At 39.0% G+C, this 13591-nt stretch overlaps 1 protein-coding gene across 5 annotated transcripts in view; it reads right to left on the reverse strand.

The window, feature by feature from the left end:
• RNF182 (ring finger protein 182) overlaps positions 1 to 10272 on the reverse strand; it is a 68465-nt gene extending 58193 nt beyond the window's left edge. For 4 of the 5 annotated variants that reach the window (XM_033113236.1, XM_033113230.1, XM_033113234.1 and 1 more), the window contains exon 1: positions 9928 to 10272. The gene's annotated coding sequence lies outside the window, so the exon portion shown is untranslated. Of the gene's footprint in view, positions 1 to 9566; positions 9701 to 9927 lie in introns of those variants that run through there. The other variant, XM_033113233.1, reaches the window with a different exon arrangement.
• Between the last annotated feature and the right edge of the window lie 3319 nt (positions 10273 to 13591).

The following is a 13591-nucleotide window of genomic DNA, read 5'->3' on the forward strand; positions in this document are numbered from 1 at the left end:
AGAAAAGCAGGATAATGAGCAGACCAGGAAAAAGGAGGAGGGTTGCCAGGCAGCGTTTGAGCTCACACCTGGATCACATTAAAGTCTTAGCATTTCCACCTAAACGGCAAACTACCTTGGATGAAACAGAGATGTCATAAGCTTACCCCACGATACCTCCTTCAAAACTACTACTGCTGTCGTACGCGAATTTTTTTAATTGTGTTAGAAGCCACTCAGAAAGATAGACAAAAGTTGGAACAGTTGAACTTAATGAAATGACATTAAACTGTCTGTCGAGACAATCAGACATCATTAAAATTACTGTGAGCTAGAGAAATGAGGAATCCAGCTGAGTGAAAAAAGCCATCTGAAACAGCAGTGGGACACAACCCAAAGCGATCAAAGAATTAGCTGAAGAATAGGTCTGAATCAGGCTTGCACTATCCACTATGGGAGCTACTAGCCACCTTTGGCTACTGAGCGCTTAAAACACAGCAAGTGCAACTAAGGAACTAAAATTTTAATTTAATTTCTATTCATTTTAATTTAGAAACTAAAGCAATATAAAATATTTTTCTATCAGATACAATTTTATCATTTTGGCAGGACTATCATTCATTGTAACTGCTGAAAATTTAGCATACGAATTGAGATTACTCTGTAAGTGTAAAGTACAGACTAGATTTCAAAGACTTCATGCAAAAAAATAAAAAGAATCTCAAATATCTCATTAACAATGTTTATATTGATTATATGTTGAAATCATGATGATATTTTGGATATGTTGGGTTTAATAAACTTAAAATAAAATTAAAATTGAATTAAAATTAACTACTTTTTGCTTTTTTATACTATGGCTACCTGAAACTTAACATTACATATTTTATTGGACAGCCCTGGTCTAAGAATTAAAATACCAATTCTATCTGAAAAGCATGGTTTGGAGTTATCTGTTGTCATGGTGACTACAAATGAAGGCCAAGCCTATCCACTGATGTCACAAGAAGAATTATCCAGGATCTATGCAGCCCGGGTGCAAGTATCTAAGCCTTAAATCTGTAATCAATAAGGATATTTTCATGAAAAATGGTCAAGCCGTAACTTGAAATCAGAATGGAACGGTATGAAAACTAAAGCTCATCTGAAATGGTACCTCCAGCTTACCTGAGATAATGAATTTCCTCCTAGTAGGTAAATAACTTTCCAGTCTAGAGAAGGTCTAGAATTAAATTCAGACATGATGACGAAAATCAGACTCATATTAATACTTTTCAGAAATGTAAAATATGTTTTACATTAATTGGAACAGTTTGTGAACAACTGTTTTGTTTTTAATGTTTAAAAGAATCTGATATAAACTCACAGATTAGCCTTATAATTCTAATCTAAAATGTGTGATAAATTTAGACATATGATTTATTTAGATTGAAATGTTGAAGAGGATTTGGCTATGTCTATAAAACATTAATTTTATAAGTGATGGAACAGTCAAAGAAACTTAGGCTAAGTATTTGGAAAGGTTTTATTCATATGGGTCATAAATTTGCCCAATAAGCATCTGATTTGTTTAAACAGAAAACCAAATTCACTAAATTTATATATGCAATTGAAAATATTTAAGGGTTTAAATTTAGCTAAATTTATAAATGGGGCTGATAGTTAAAGGAACTGAATCTGTTCCATCTGAACTAACGTTTCATCAAAGAAAAAGTAAAGGTGAATGTTCACATTTACCAGATTTATAAACAGAATAAGACAAATATATTGAACATGAAGGTCTAAAGAAATCTAGATTTTTATTTGTACCTGTGAAAAAATAAAATATTAGTTGTCTTTCTGTACAAAAAGCTTACTTGTGATAGCTAATAATTAAGTAGCTTACAAATATTAATTTGTTTAATCCTCACAACCCAGAGAAGTAAGTAATGTTTTTCTCCCCATTTTACAGGTAATGAAATGAAGGCACAGCACGATTAAGTAGCTGCCCCAAGCTCATACAGTTAGAAGGTAGCCGAGCCAGGATTCAACTCTAGGTTGTCTGGCTTCAAAATTCATGCTATAAACCACAATACTTTACTGACTTTCCTTCTTTTCTTTTTTTTTAATTAGTCTCAGGTGTACAAAACAATGTATAATAGTTAGACATTTATCATTTATATCCCACACAGTGATAACCCCCCACTCCCCATCTACTACCCCTCTGACATCGCATACAGCCATTACATTTCCACTGTCTCTATTCCTAATGCTGTACTCCACTTCTTTTAATTATATATATATACATATTTTATATATATATATATGATATTCATTATTGTTCAGCTTCAGCTTCAGGTGTACAGTGCAGTGATCAGGTATCTACATCTTCCCTGAGGTTGTCTCCCTAATGAGACAAGTGTCCATCGGATACCCTACAAAATCTTTACAACATTACTGATTACATTCCCCAAATTGACTTTCATATCCCCATGGCAATTTTCTGGTTACCGATTGTGCTTTCTAATCCCCTCACCTTCCCCTTTACCCCCTCTCCCCCATCTAGCAACCCTCAGTTTTTCCTCTGTGTCTCTGAGACTGTTTCTGATTAGTTCATTCATTTATTCTTTTCTTTAGATTCCACATATAAGTGAGATCATATGGTATTCGTCTTTCTCTGTCTGACTTATTTCACTTAGCAGAGACAAGGGAATCCTCACGCACTGTTGGTGGGATTGCAGATTGGTGCAGCCACTATGGAAAATAATATGGAGGTATCTCAAAAATCTGAAAATGGAGCTACCTTATGACCCAGCAATTCCACTCCTAGGTATCTATCCAGAGAAATCCAAAACTCTAATTCGAAAAAATGTATGCACTCCTATGTTTATTGCAGCACTATACACAATAGCCAAGACATGGAAACAACCAAAATGCCCATCGATAGATGACTGGATTAAGAAACTGTGGGACAGTTATACAATGGAGTATTACGCAGACATAAACAAGGAAATCTTAGTATTTGCAACAATATGGGTGGACCTTTACTGACTTTCATCCTGCCCTTGAATGTGAAAAAAAGCTCACATTGACAAAGAGTAGTTGTTCATAAAGAGAGCTTTTGCATGCTGTTGAGACTATAACTAAAAGTCCCGTGTTCCTCTTTTTTCTCAGTAGTTATCAAAAAAGGTTTGTACTAGGAATTCCAGGGAAAACTGAAGATGTACAGGAGAATGACCCAAATGAGAAGAGTTTTCAAGCCTTCTAACTTCATCCTGACCTTACACTCCAGACCTCTAGCATCCTAAGGGAAGGATCCCTTGCAGTGACAAAGAGCCTCAGAGAAGTCCAGCCTAAGGTACACGACATTTATTGAGTTACTTCTCATTTCATTTCTTTTCATCCTATTCACCTCTATGGCCCTTTTCTGTGTTAATTCCCAATCCAGGTCACAGTATAAAATTAAATGAAATTCAGGAAAGAGAAGACAATTTCATTTAATTTTGTATTTAATTCTAAAAATAGATTTGAAGGGAAGAGTTCTCCCCCTCCTTCTACCCCAAAAACCCACCTGGAGGTCTGCAGCAATAAGCATAAACAAAAACTTACTTTCTTGGTTACCTCCTAGGAACCATCTCCCCTCTTTAAACCACACCTACCATTCTGAATCTGTCCCACCAGGCAGTCTGCAACTGCCACTTTTTCCAAAGCATACAAACCAGAAAGCATCTTCACTGAAGCGGAAGTAGTTGTCCGCTGGTAATTAACAAAGCAATCACAGTCAACTTCAGATTGTTATTTATCCACACAAATCATGTTTTTAAATTTACTGACTCTGTGTGATCTTGGATAAGGTATTTATTAGCATTTTATAGATAAGGAAACAAGAGTTATTGTGAAGATCAAAAGATAGTTTGTGTAGCATATTTAATAGAGTACCTGGCACCAAGTAAGTGCTCAACAAATTACAATATTTATGATTTAAAGAACTTACAGAACTATGCTTCATTACTTGTTTTTATGGACACCTGTCTCTTATTTATTTAATCTTACTTTTCATATAGCTTAAATGAGAAAGGCTCCCTGAAATGAAAATGTTAAATGACCCTTCTATGGAGACAATGTAAATATGTGTTTACGAGGGGGATGAAAAGCAGGGAGAGGAGGTAAAAAACTAAAAGTATTACAAAGACAAATGTAAATGATTTCCGAAGACCCATTGTTTGCTGTCTTTAACTAGAATAATCAGAAGTTTATCCATAATTGCTAGTATAAAAATTAAGCTAGATAGTGTTCTTTATGCTTTTTATATATATCCTTTTATGACATGAACATCAGGAATCCAAATAATTGAAAATGGAATTATGATATTTGATTTCTAATGCTGTATTTCAAATAACTAAAAGCTCAAATTAATTTTATAGTGCCCTAATTATACATTTTGAAACTTAGATAACTGAAGTACCACTACTACAAGAAAATTGAGTCAGTTTCCTATGCCCCTAAAATTGACTTTCTTAAGGTCCTCAATACTGACTTTGGAACTAGATTTAAAACATAGTAATTTTATATCTCATAAAAAAGTATTCAATTAAGCAAAGCATACGTGTACCTACTTTGTCTTTGGAAATGAGTAGGACATAGTACTTTTTCTTAAGAAGCTTAAAAGTCCAGCACAAAAAAACACAGACAGATGTATTTTCAAACATGCTAAACTGCTTCAAAAAAAAAAAAAAAAGGTATACACAGAATTCTCTTGGAAGAGAGAGAGTGACAGAGGAATATCACTTAGTCCTTAGGACAGGTTAGAGTTAGCTAAGAAAAAAATAGGAGACCTAGAATGATGGTAGCCCACATAAGGTAATGAAAAATAGAGAAACATTTAAAAGATATATTTACATGTATATAGCAAGGCTAACACCATAGAAAACATGTATTTTTAATGTATGAATACAAATAATAAGTGAAAGAACCATCTTCAGAAAGTATCTTCTCTTAGTCTATTCTACTTTCATTGTACAGAAAATACTGGTACATGTCACAATATGCCATAAAGAAAGGCTTCTTGTTTTATGACTTTAGGTTTTGTTTCTTTTTATTAAAATAAGAAAAAAGCCCAAGTGCCACAACAATTAGTGCCTTTAATTTCTATACTTAAAACATATCAGTGAATTGAAAAGTAAAGCTTGCTGTATTCCTTGACATAAAGGAGTCAGGATTCTGGTACATTTTGTGTACCTTTAGGTTAATATGACAGAGACAGCACATCAGTTTCCTCCTTCTTAAATCTGGGGAGTATAAGAGTACCTAATTCATAAGATTAAATAAATTAATATTTGTGAAGTGCTCAGAAGTGCCTGGCCCAGAGGAAGCATTGGTAAGGGTCTGACTGATGGATAGAAAAATAGATGGAACTGCAATCGTATTAAACAGGGTCTGAAGAAACCATATATAACAAGAGGAAATGCCAGATAAGACCACACAGAAACATTTGATTGTAGATTTACAATTCAAGAGTTTGGTTAACATCTGTTCTTCAATACAACTATGCCTGACACATGACATAGTGATAAAACTGTGTAAAATGTCATGTCTCCCTTGAATGACTATGGTTATAAGAGAGGGAAGACGATTTATAATGTACTATTACTCAGAAACACAATTTCTCATTTAAATATATCAAATATGTTCGGTAAACACACAGTTTTATTTCATAGTTCCCTTACTGTCCTGATTATCTAACTGGCCTACTTGACTGACTAGATTATACAATACACCCATGTGGAAAACCTTTCCTTTTTTGCCCTAATTTGTGGTTTATAATATTCAAAGTGCACTACATCACAATTCCAAGGAATCACTTTTTAGTCAGTAAAGGTGGGAGTAAGCATCCAGAACCAGCATCTCTGTTGTAGGGGTGGCCAGCCTCTGGAAACCATGTAAATAGCCCTTGGGTAATTGCTTCAGGATTCTAGACCTTAAGGTGTTGAAGAGATTATTAGTGCCATCAGTCTTTTTCCTCCCCGCCCCTTTACCACCAAGCCCTGCAGGCTCTCAGTGTATATTAATCTCTCACTGAACATTTTTTAACTCACCGAAGCCTCTACATCAAGATCCTTTGGCTTTCACTTCCACTGATTATAAGGGATCTAGTTCAAGACACTCCGGGCTATGAGCAATCAATCACCTAACAGGATCCCAAATTTTCCTACCCATCATACAACCTCTATAAATGTCCAAAATGTGAAATTAAGGATTATAATACATGTTTTTCTAAATGCACACCATTACAAACTAAGGTTCCAATATTCTTCTGGTTGAATAACAAATTAACCAAATCATATATTTTAAAAGCCCTGGGAATATAAAATCATTTTAAAAGCATTATGGATTGAACTGGTAAGTTTTCCCCTAAGAAAAGGAAAGCTGAAAACTAGGCCAGAAGAGACTATTTGGGTATTGTACATAATGAGTTATACATAAGATAAAACAAATACTCATAATAGTTGGAAAACAAGTAATTCCTCATCTGTAAGAGCTCAGATGACTTATATCAAGCAATATGGAGTTTATAGAAGGAAACACTTGATAAATATTTGTTTGCTGATGTCCAAAACTATAGTATATAATTGCTACAAATAAGTGACATGTAAGGAAATCAATCATTGACTTCAAACTATATTTACAACACTCCAATTATGTGCCAGACAGTATAAACGCATGCATTTTCCCCATGCACTGTGGTTTCCGAAATGGCTTAAGACATTTTATCTTCATTTTAATTGAGAGCATAAAAAAATGAACACCACAAAAGTTTTTCAACCACCATCAATCACTATTAATAATCCATGTCACAAGCCACCACTTCCTCAGCACAGTAGTTGTGCTGCTTTTCCTCAGCACAGTAGTTGTGATCAATACCCACCATGCACAGCAGGTCAGGTTAACAATACCTTACATTTATTGCCCTTTTTCTGCGAGGTCTCAGGGCTGGCTACGTTATCCTCCCCAGCCACAAATCCAAACCTAAGTGTTTTGATAATGAATAAATCATTAAAAAACTATCATCTTTCCCAAATGCGCTTTTATAAATGCTACAGCACATTGTACTAGATGCTAAAGTACCACCCAGCCATCATGTTATCACAGTGCAACGAGAAATTACAAGAGAATGTTGACCCAGAAACAGCCAATAAAGGCTTCAGTGGCCTTATGCTGCCCATGCGGGCTCATATGGTTACAAACAACAGACTTTCAATAGCAGAAGTATAATGTTAATCCTAACTTAAACATGAACATTTCTTGGCTCATTTTATATCTTTGGGCATGCTTGATAAAGCTAAGTTAACAGAATTCTTCAGGTAAAACAATGGCTGTGGTTACAATTATAGACCATATTTTACAACTTATACCAAAAATGGGGACTGGTTTTACTTCATAAAATTAAAACTCTTAAATCTAGAAATGCAAACATGTCACACCACTGTGAATCAGTGAGAGTGACGGATGGTATTATACACCTGAGGATGTGCTGTGCTGTTCGCTACTTCCACCAGGTGGCTAATCTAAACCATGGACATAAAGCACACTTTCCATTTGTATTTCCTAAGGAGATAGATATTGTGGATATCACAGTATTTTTTCCTTTCATTATCAAGTTATGCATACATCTCTGAACACTAGTAACATATATAAACACACCAAATTATTGTTTTTCACTGCACTGAAAAAGCTCCATTTCATGCTTCAGAGCTTGTGTAAATAAAACCACTACAACAAAGCAGTGCTTGCAATACAAGACTGTTTCTGATGTTTACTGACTTTATTTTTTGGCAGAAAACGACACAGTTTTAAAGATGCCAAACTATATTGAATCTTGGGTCTTGTGTGAGCTAGCAGCAAAGGCAAAACGTAAGTCTTTATTGTGCTGAATTAACATTAGATATTTCCATTCTTCAGAATACAAACTTGGGGCCACACCATAAATGTTCAGGCTAGAACTCACAGTGAGAGTTCCATCTGGCTAGAAAAGTAGGTCCGGAGTCCTTGCACTTGAATGTTGGATTTGCTAACAAAGATCTGAATAAAGTATCTCAGAAAGAACACAAAACATGAAATAGCATTCTGTGCCTAAATAATAAGCCTAGGCTTCAATATTCTGATAGTCTTTCATGCTTAAATGAGAAAATCCTTATTTTCTCACCTGGTTATCTTCTCAAAACAGATCTACCTCATTTTAGTCAATGTATCATTTCATTACCTTCACCAAAGAGTATTTAGCAGAGCATCTGTGACTCACTCCACAAGTAAAATTCAGTTAAAAACAAACCCAATTGTGAAATAATCTCCAAACTGTTGTTGCAACTTCATCCTTTTAATTTCCAATACAATCGTCTAATGAAGTGACATTACTTAAAATTGCTAGCAAATAGGAACAGGCTTAGAAACCTAGTAATCAGCAGGCTAACAGGTGTTGAAATCCCAAAGGAGAGAAGAGGAATATTAGATAATCACTTTATGCCTGACACCTCAAGTAGCTTTAATATCCATAATTCTAATTAATTTAACTGCAATTCAAAATGATCCGTGCCATTTGGATCACTGGTTTCTTTTCATTAACTACCTTTTAGCAAAGATGTAATTTCTTGTATTCCATGTAATGTTCGCTAACTGACCAATTCCAATTTACAAATTATTTTACTAAATTGGGTATACAATTTAGTTGACTCATTTTCCAGTTATCAGTGTGACATCTCTCACCAATTAAAACAAATAATATTAACAAATATATTATTTCCTTCTGAATTGATCAGCCATATTTCTGAAAATGAGTAGTGTTCTGTCTTTCACATTATTACACGTAAGATGGTATTTAAGTAGCCACAAAACAGTCTGCACAATTATATTTTAACGCATTCTTTGCATCTGCAACAAACTAAATATCACGAAATGATGGCAAGGCTTGGGGGCTCTCAGAAAGGCGAGGGTACATAACTTGAGCAATTCCCCAGCCAGTACCCCTATGCCCTTGGCAACGGCATCATAACCCTATCACACTCATAAACACATGCAAACACCACCTAGCCACTTGTCTTCAAAGGTGCTTTAGATTGCTTCCTTACATATAAAAACGCAAAGCATTTTCCAGTTCTCCAAGCATGAACACAATACCTGCCAGAAACAATAGCAATGACACAGGTGCCAAGGACCTACTCTACAAAGTACTGGTCCTGCTATTAACTCTGGTATTGCTGGATGGGAAACCCGGGCTACCTTTCCCATTTAGTTCCAGGTGCAACTACACCCTCCAGAGATAAAGGTCGTTATGTTTAAAATCCAAACGAACTTCAGAAGCACCTGAAAATGTTTCAGTCGCAGGCACAGAAAAATGAGCTCTGCTTTCAGAGATCGTAAAAAACGTCTTAAGTGTATCCCTTACATCCCATCCTCAAAGAGAAGAAACTATGAAACATGAAACTCTAAAGATAAGATTTTCATTTTTTTCTAAAAGCCTCGATAACGAGAGAGAGAGAGAGAGAGAGAGAGAGAGAGAGAGAGAGAGAGAGAGAGAGAGAGAGAGAATATGAATGCAGGTAGGTACCACCCACCGCCTCTCTGTAAAATCACATCCAAGAAGCACACGGCCGAAGCTCCGAGCCCAGCGGGGCGCGGACCGTCGAGTGGCGCCAGGACCGTGGCCCCGGCCGTCGTGCCCGGGAGGAGGATCAGCCCGCCCGCGGCCCCTGGCGCGAAGTTTGCCGCCGGGTCGCCGCCGCGGTCCTCCGGCCTCAGCGCCCCGGCGGCCGGGCGGGAGGCTCCCCGACGCGGGGGAGGCCGTCTCCCAACTGGGACGCGCCCCTCCGGGACTCGGATGCAGCCGGGCCCGGCGCCCGCTCCCTGCGGCGGGCGGACCCCCAGCCCCCGGGCGCGCTCCCGACTCCTCCCCGGCCGCGGGCACGCCAGCCTTACCTGGCCCACCGCGGCGGCGGTAGCGGCGGGCACCGGGCCGAGAGCCGCTCCGGCGGCGGCGCCTGGGAGGGAGGGAGGTGCCCACGGAGGAGGAGCTCGGGCGAGAAGCGAGCGGGCTGGCGGGCGGCTTTGTTTCCACTGCGCGGAACCGCCGACCCTGCGTCACCATGGCAACCGCGCGGGGCCCGTGGCCTAATGGGGACCCTTGGGCACCCAAGGTCCGGGACCCACCGAGCCATCGCCGCCGGGACTCCCGCCCTTCTCCTCAGCAGTCTGAGAGCTCCAAGGGGACAAGGACCCCCAAGGAGCCGCCACCACTACAAACACACCCCTGTCTCAGTCTTCCTCACCAAATCGTGTGTCTTGCCCCAGCAAGAGCGGAGAGGGAGAAAGAGGAGGCCTAGGGTCAATCTTATTTCCTTCCTTGTAGGCACCCCCTTTGGCTTCCCACATGGGACATTCCAAAAGCCCCCAGCACACCTTTCTTCTATGGAGCTGAACCCTCAAAATGGAAATACACTGAAGAGAGAAGAAAGAGCAGCGCAAACTGATAAAGTGTTGAGCAACTGGTATTTGGCGCTCCTGTTGCCACTGCGGCAGCGTGCACGGAGCTGCCAAGGGACAACGTACCTCCTCCTCCTTTCACCAGGGTTCTCCTCAAGTGGATCTGGTCTCTCTTCACCCAAATCCTGTATCTGTCTTGCCGAAAGCTCCAGGAGGAGAGGGGGAGAGGGGGCTTTAATTTTTAATTGTAAACACAGGATACACTTACAACCTCAATAGGCTAAAACACAACTTTCCTGGTGCATTGTGAATCTCAGCTGTTGCCACTGCTCAGCTGCTGGTTGTGACTGCTAAGCATTTACCCTGAGCACTGAGGCCATGGCGCTCGGAAGAAGAGAGGCAGACGCTAACCTTGGCACACACTAGGCATCCTCTCCTATGGAAATTCTTGGAGAGGGAAGGAAAAGTACTAGCAAACCTACAGCGAGCCTTCCTCTAAAGGACAGAGCTAGAGGATAGCTACCAAGGGTGAATGAGTCATCAACCTATACTATGTCTTCTTGAAAGATGGGTTACTGAGTCCAAAACCCACAGTGTCTTCATTTAGACCTCAGGGAGCATGGCATTTATTTTCTGGCATTTGTGAATCACCAAAAGAATGTCAAAAACATAATAAAACCCCAGGGTAGCTGGTGTTTTCTGTGTTTGCTGCCTACCTGAGAAGCCGTAAAGCAGAATAATGTTATTACCAAATGAAACCACACATATTAATTAATGGAAATATAAGATCCATTTTATGGTGGAGAACAGAAAGTTTGTTCCTCAGAAAGAGTGGCCATTTTCCTGTGTTTGTTCCTCAGAAAGAGTGGCCATTTTCCTGTAACAGGAACATTGGTATTTCCAGTTGAAGTCAAGAGACAAGGTCTTTCCCACAGGCTGATAAGCAGTTTGGCAGTGTTTGTCAAAATTTAAAATGCATATACCTTTCACCCAGCTATCTCGATTCTCAGAAATCTTTCAAGCAGGAATATACAAGCGTGCAATGATAGATGTACAAGGATGTGTGTTGCTGCAGTTTTTATAACATCAATAATGTGAAACATCTTGTATGTTCATCAACAGTGATGTAGTTAAATAAATTTAGTACATTCATACCATATACTATGCAGCCATTAAAAAGAATAAAGTATATAAAACACATATAAAGATATTGATTTTTTATTAAATAAAAAGAGGGGATGCACAACAATATACATGGGGTGATCTCATTTCTGTACAAAAAAAGTTCTAGATAGGTAGAAACATAGATATAGACACATTGATAAAACAGGTATGTATTCTCCAAGAATACATACCTAATTGTTAGCAGTGATTATCTCTGAAACTAGAGTAGGAATTGAAGGGATTATTATTACTTGTTACTATAAACAGCTCAGTATTGTTTGGTTTGTATGGTTTTTCTTTTCAATTAGCATATTTTAGTAATTTTTCAATGAAGAACCCAAAACAAAGATCCTTAATAAATGTTTGTTGACTTATATATTAGTGCCTTGTTGGGAACTGAATACAGAACAATAAGGAGCTATTGAGTTGTCCATCTCTGCCCTCAGATGCTGAACGTTTGCAAAATCCACACTGGGTCCACACTCAGTGATTTTCCTAGTGACCTGGTTCTGCATTATTCTGTGAGGTGGGTATTCTTGCAGACATTCATTTTGCCCAAGCAGATTTAGTTTTACCTTAGGGTCTGCTCCATTCTAGCTCTTAGACAAAATTACAAGATTATAAGGAAACCATCCTTCTAAAATTTGTAACCTTACCTGGCGGGGGATATTATTTAAACAGGTTAAGTGGCAGCTGTTAATCCAATTAGTTGAGTTGGAAATGAAGGAACTAAAGCTGAGAAATTATTGTATGGATGCGTAACTATCCTTTCCTCGTCTCACCATTTTTAAATATGTAAAATAGTGAATTTTATTTCCTAAAAAGATCTTCTATAGTTGCACTGTCCAATTCAGTAACCACTAGCCACATGTAGCTATTGAGTACTTAAAATAGGGCCACTCCAAAGTGACATGTTCAGTAAGTGAAAAATACACACCAGGTTTTGAAGATTTGGAACAATAGACCCCAAAAAGTCTATCTCCTCAATAATGTTTATATTGATTACATGTTGAAATAATATTTTAATATATTGGGTTAAATGCTGTGCTCACCTCTTCCCATGACCACATCAAAATTACAACTAAACTACAAAACAACCATCACTGAGAACCACCTGAGGTCTAGCTGAATAGAAGTCCAATAACTAAGGATGTACAGAAGCCACATGGAGATTGGTAGGAGGGGCAGAGATGTGAATCAGGCTAGTCCCACACCCATGTGTGGTGGTTAAAAACTGGGAGGGATATCTCAGCTGCAGATGTACCCCTGAGGAGCAAGGGGTCTTAACCCCACACCAGAATTCCCAGCTCAGTGTTCTAATGCTGGAAAGAGAAGTTCCCATAACTTCTGGCTGTGAAAACCAGTGGAGATTGTAGCTCAGTGAGACAGAGGGTGGCTAAAGTCCCAGGTGTTCCTCTTAAAGGGCCTATGCATAGACTTACTCACTGATGGACTTACTGTCTCTGAGCTCCAGCATTAGGACAACAGCTCAAAAGCCTCCAGGGACATGTGGAGGTGAAACTGAATTATCTGGCTACAAGGGAAGCCTGGAGGGGCAGCTTTCCCCCAGACAGAAGTGCAGGCAGAGGCCATTGTTATTCTGTTGAGCTCTTCCCCCAACCAGCATGCAGATGTAGGTGACTGCCATATCTGAGTCTCCATCTCCCTGGCCAACACCGTTCACCCACCCTGGTGATTCCCACCCAACTTGCCGGCCCACCCAAGCTGCTTCCAATGGCTTTTCCATACAAATGGCCTGTTTTGGCTCATGCTGTGGACTTTCTTAAAATCTCTTAAAGGTTCACAAAACCCAAACAAGCAACATCTGGCTTTGGCATGTCCCATACCTCTGGCTGAGCAGAGCACTAGCTAAGCCTGGCACTAGTGGCAGCTGGCCTCAGTTTGTGACTTGGCCTCTTAAGGCACCTCCAAGCTCAGCGCAAGCGGTGGCCATCTGTGGATTGCTTTGTGGGTCATGCCAGATGGCCCCAGGCTG

The sequence above is a fragment of the Rhinolophus ferrumequinum genome, chromosome 9 (assembly GCF_004115265.2).
Source record: "Rhinolophus ferrumequinum isolate MPI-CBG mRhiFer1 chromosome 9, mRhiFer1_v1.p, whole genome shotgun sequence".
In the NCBI taxonomy this organism is placed as follows: Eukaryota; Metazoa; Chordata; class Mammalia; order Chiroptera; family Rhinolophidae; genus Rhinolophus; species Rhinolophus ferrumequinum.